Source organism: Mustela nigripes, chromosome 1 (assembly GCF_022355385.1).
Source record: "Mustela nigripes isolate SB6536 chromosome 1, MUSNIG.SB6536, whole genome shotgun sequence".
Lineage (NCBI taxonomy): Eukaryota > Metazoa > Chordata > Mammalia > Carnivora > Mustelidae > Mustela > Mustela nigripes.
Window position 1 is genome coordinate 81,462,458 of NC_081557.1, and position 5,786 is coordinate 81,468,243.

Genomic DNA, 5,786 nt, shown 5'->3' on the forward strand with positions numbered 1-5,786 from the left:
GCTCGCACTCTCCCTCGCTCTCCCTCTCTCTCCCTCGCTCTCCCCCTCCTCCCCTCCGCCCGCTTCTCTCTCCCGGCTGTCTTCCCCTCCGGCCCCAGTACAAAGGACTCTCCCTGTAATAATGTGTAATAACCCACTTAAAGGGCCCAGGGTAGAGGCGGGAGGGGCAGGGGCGGGGCGGGGGAGGGGAGGCGGGCGGTCCCGGACTCCGCAGGTTCTGAATGAATAGGGTCCCGGCGGGCGGGGGGAGAGAGGACCTGAGGAGAGGGGCAGGAGGCCCTCCGCCCGCCTCGCGCCCGGTCCGTGCTACACCTGCCTGGGCTGGTGGTACTGGGGGTGTTTTTGGCCTTGCAGAGGCCAAGGACAGAGATGTGTGCCAGGGTACGTGTGCGCGTGTGAGCGTGCACCTGTGTCCGCGTGAGCGCCCCCGTGTTTCGTGGGTGCGGTGGAGTAGATAGAAAGAAGGAAGAAACTGGAAGGCAGAAATTTGGACGGGCTGCTCAGTCACTCTGCCGTGCCCTGACCCCACCCCCACCCCGGGTCTCGGGGTCCCTGGGGTCTGGTCGGAGACAGACCTGGTCTGAAGCTCCCAGGGCTCTCCACTCACCCCTTAAATGTCCTCTCCAGGGGCACGTGACCCTTGGCTGGGTAGGAAGAGCAGGAAATGCTACCCCCCCCCCCCCCCCCCCCCCCCACTGCTCAAAGAAGTCTCCCAGGGAAGGAGAGCCACTGCCCCAGTGCCTACCTAGGCTGAGTAGAGTAGAGCATCTGCCTTCCCTTTTGGGTGCTTCCCTCCCTGCCTGGAGGAGAGATGATTGCATGCATTTATTCCTTAGTTTGTGGAAGTTGCTGGAAAGGCAGCTGCAGATGGGGCTCCCCCTGCAGAGAAAAGCCTGCTGCCTGGGAAGGGGCCTGCAAGCTTCTCAGCGGACCCTTGCTCTAGGTCCTGAGGGCCCCCTCTCTCACCGCAGGCCCACCCCATCAATGTTTGAGGTCGATGTGCGTGATACCATAGACTCTGCCAAGACAGTGACTATGACTATCCTGTTCTCCGCTGTGTCCCCAGCACCTAGCACAAGTGCTTGATGAATACTTATCAAGTGAACATTGTCAGCAGCAGGAAGACTGGTTTACTAAATCACAAGAAGACAAAGTGTTGTCCCTGGGACTAGGGTGCCCCAGCCTAGCCTTTCAGTGAGCACAGCAACATGGCGGCGTCCCAGAAGCTTGGTCTCCTGATGGCCACCCCAGGGCTCCTGTTGCCATGCCACACAGCACAGCATGCACACAGCCCACTACCCAGGGTTAGAGCACAGAGGGTCCCCCTCCTCTTCCTCCATAGAGGGGTCAAGTCCTTCAGTGTGGCTGCAATCAGTCTTGACTAAGTAGGAAATCTCTAAGTCCCCTTATGAGATTTAGCTTGTCTCCCTGCTCATCCATTACATGTTGATCTAATGGTTTAACATTCTGAGAAGAAAGTTCTTAATTCCTTAATTTCCAAGCTCTTGGGAGAAGAGCCTCCACTGTGTAGCTCTGTGGTCTGAATGACATCCATTATATGAATTTTCTGAGCCTATGAGGTGCTTTGTCCTGGGGCAGCCATTGCTTTGGGTTTCCATATAAAAACCCTGGGATTTCTTCTGCCAAACTGGGGAGGTGGCTGACTTTGAAGCAAAATGTACAGTGGTCTGGGAAATATTTTGCAAATATTTCACAGTAATGGGAACTTGGACCAGGAGACAGAAAACCTGGGTCCGGTTCTCAACCCAGATCTGAAAAATGAGAAATATGGGCATTTTCAACTTGACTGGATTTTGCAAATTGGGGTGAACCTTAACCTTTCCATACACCTAAGTCTTCCAGAGAGCACAGACAACATTTGAGGAACAGAGACACAACTCAAGGACCGCTCAAGGGGATGGGCAGATTCTGGGGGCATCTTTCAGTGTCTGCAAGTTGATGAGGGGATGCTTGAAAGCGCTGAGAATTTGGGGGTGTCATCACTGAATTAGAGTCCAGAGCCACTGCCCCTGTCCAGCTCCCTCGATTCTCTTACCTGAGGGAGAGATGAATCACAATAGAAGTTTTCTTTTTTGAATGTGACACACAGGAAATTATTTTTTTTCCTATTTATAGAAATTCCATTTGCATTTATGAGACTGGTAATGTCTCATAAATATTTCCTGCCAGATAAAATATTAATTAAAAGAGTTTGATGAGTTATACTCTGAAGTCCTAACGAAAACTCTTCTAAGACAAATATTTGAAGTCTTTTTTCTCATGTCAGGAGGATTCCTTATACATTATTTGCGTATGTTAATAAGTCAACCTATCAACAACAGAGATGTGTCAATTAATGAATATTAACTTGCCATATTTAAGAGTTGAAAAAAGTATGAGAGTAGTATAATAGATAACCTTGAAGATGCCACACAGTTGAAAAAACAAAACACAACGTTAACCTCATTTGTGAAATCATCCCGTATTAGGTCCCTTTTCCTCAAGAGACTATCAATAGCCTGAGTCTGGTGTTTTTTTTCCTCCCAATTTCTTTATGCTAGCACCACACACACACACACACACACACACACAGACGCACACCCATTCAATCAGTGAATATTAACCCTATATCAGGATTTTTGCTCTCACAAACTCTTTTGTTTGACGAAAGCCTACTACGTTTGAGACTTTGATATGTACTATGAGAAAAACAGAGAAGTATAATGGCAGTTTTGATCTACAGTGCCTATCAATTTAATTGGGAAGGTCAGCCTATGTGCGGGAAAAGTTAGCAGACAAATTAACAACTTGGGCTTTTACTTCATAGGTGCTAATTGCTGGGATGATGGTGTAGGAGAGATGGTAAAGCTGACACAGCTTGGAGAGGAGGCTCTGGGGGCTGACATCTGGCTACAGGCAGAAGAGGCATGTGATGGGAGCCCTGAAGTAAGACTAGGTTTTGAATAGGAGGCAATAGGGTCTGTATGCAAAAAAGGTGTGGGGAGGCAAGGCTCCCCTGTGTTGGGGACCTGAAGGGAGGGATTGGAGCTGGGGGAAATGGCAGGTAAATTGTGAGGAAGGGATAGTGACAGTGACTATAATTAATTGAGTGTCTATTATGTCCTCAGCCCAGCTAAGTGCTCCACATCGATGAGAATTTTACTCTTAGCACCTCACAAGAAAGATCGTACTACCACCATTTCTCAGATGAGGAAACTGAGGTACGGACAGATACAGTGTCCTCCATGGCACAGTCGTGAATAGTGATTTTCATGACCCAGTTTTGTTAGATTCCAAAACCAGATTCCTGACAGTTACAAGTGAATTGAATTGTGCCCCCCCCCCATTCCCCAGATTCATTTGTTGAAGCCTTAACCCCAAGTATGTTAGAAGGTGATTGTATATTTAGACATAGTGTTTTAAAGCGATTATTAAGTTAAAATGAAGCGGTTAGTTTAGGTCCTGATCCAATCTGACTGGTGTCTTTATATGAGAAGGAGATTGGAATGCACAGAGAGACACGGGGAGGTGGGGGGTGGGCAGGGTGGGGAGGTGGCGTTCACACAGAGCCAAGGCCATGTGAAGATGCAGAGAGAAGACAGCTATCTACAAGCCAAGGAGAGAGGCCTCAGGAGAAACCAGCCCTCCTGACACCTTGATCTTGGACTTCCAGCCTCCAGAACGGTGGGAAGTAAATTTGCTGTGTAAGCTACTCAGTGTGTTCAGTGTTCTGTTCCGATGGCCCGAACACACCCATGAGAAAACCATGCTGGAGGAGACTGCTTCTAGGAAGGGCCTTGCATCCCAGGCCATTGAACGTCCACTTTACTCTGCAGAAGAGAGAGACTGTTGGAGATTCCTGAGCTGGGGAGAGGTACGGAAGTCATTTTCATGGAGAGTTTCCTAGAGGCGTTTTGTGCACTATCCACCCATTTAGTCGTTTCTGTGAGTTACTCCCGAGCGCCTAGGTTGTGACTCAAGCAGCTGCAGAGTCCATAATTGTGTGGTTCACCTCTTCCCAGGGCTCAGCACAGTACTGGTATGTGGTAGATGATAAATAAATACTTGCCAAAGGAGAAAAAAGTGATGGGCTAGGTTTTGGCAATGGAAAAAAGTGGCAAGACAAACAGTGTGTCTTCGAGGAGCTTATAGTCTGGGGAGGACACCAGTCACCAGTCAGTAACTAATTCCACAACTGTTTGGTTTCAGTGCAGAGAGCTTAAGCAGCGCCATCCCATAGAACTTCTGCAATGAAGGAAATGCTCTCCAGTCTGTTCCCTCTACTGAGGCGTGCGTGGCTCTTGAACATGTGAAATGTGGCCACTGCGAAAAAGAAACAGAATTTTACTTGTTATTTATTTTTTGTTTTTAAAAAGATTTTACTTCTTTGGGGCGGGGGGAGAAGCAAACTCCCCACTGAGCAGAGAGCTCTCTGTGGGACTCGATCCCAGGACCCTGAGATCATGACCTGAGCTGAAGGCAGATGCTTAACCCAACTGAGCCATCCGGGTGCCCAGGAAACAGAATTTTAAATCTCATTTTACTTCTTTTAAATAGGCACAGAAGTGGGTGGCCACGAGATCGCCCAGGCTAGGATCCAGGGAGGGCAGTCTGGGCTATGCGATGGTGCTGGCCTGAGGTGACGACAAAGATGGGGGCAGAGAGACCCTCACTGGTAGTGTGAGAGACTGGTAGTGTGCTCAGGGGCCAGCGGTATGAGCACTGCTCCTGAGACACTGTCAGAAATACTGACTTCCAGGCTCCACCCAATCCTGCTTCATTTTAACAAAACCCCAAGGGACACCTATGCACACGGAGGCTGGTGAGAGAACACAGGGTAGAAAACACAGATGAGGAAGACTAAGCAGACCCAGTGCCTGGCAGAGGCTGGGAAACAGGGAGAAGAGGAAGGGACCTCGGTCGCTCCTCCCTGAGCCGTGCCCCTTCCCCGCCCCTCCACTAAAGCCCTGATCACGGGGTACTGGGAGCTGCTTACCGGTCTCTCCCCTCTACCTACAATCTACATGTTATCTTGAGGGTGGGGACACAGGTTTTTAAAATCCTTGCATTCCCCGTGTCTGCCATCATGCCTTTTATTCAGCAAATGTTTGCCGAATGCATGCATGCCTCGTGATGGGAATCTGGAAATCAGAAGGAGCAGGTGGCTGGGACAGGAGACACACACTTCGATTGTAGATGCAGCGCGCTGCCTCCAGGCTGGACGAGCCTCTTAAATGGGGTTGTCTGAGAAGAGGGAGGAACGGATGCTGGAGTTGAGGAGGGCATCTGGGACATCAGCGGAGGGACTGCCATCTGCAGGGAAAAGAAGACTGGAACTCCCAGGCTAGTTTACCTATCTGGAAGACGGTGAAGAGGGAGAGGAGAAGAGGTCAGAACTGGGGGCCATGCTCGCATCTGGGGTGAGGGAGAAGGAGGAGGAGGAGGAGGACCCGGAACAGGACAGAATGGCTGGAGGGGAGCTCTGCTGAGGTGGGGGGGTGGAGAGTGAAGGGTTGAGGCGGCACCCTGCAGAAGGATGAGGGACAAGAAAACATTGTGGTCAGTGTCCCAGTTTCATTCACTAATAAAATATTTCCTTGAAAGACTTCTTTCAGAAAGACATGGGCTCAGTGGGGGTGGAGGCTAAGAAATGTGTCCCCACAGTTCCCGCTACCTGCGGATCCAGGAGTCAAGGGAAACTAAACCGAGGGGAAAAACTGCATTGATCAGGTTATCAAGAAGTCATTAATAAATGCAGGATGTATTAAATAAGCCTCTCTTCATGC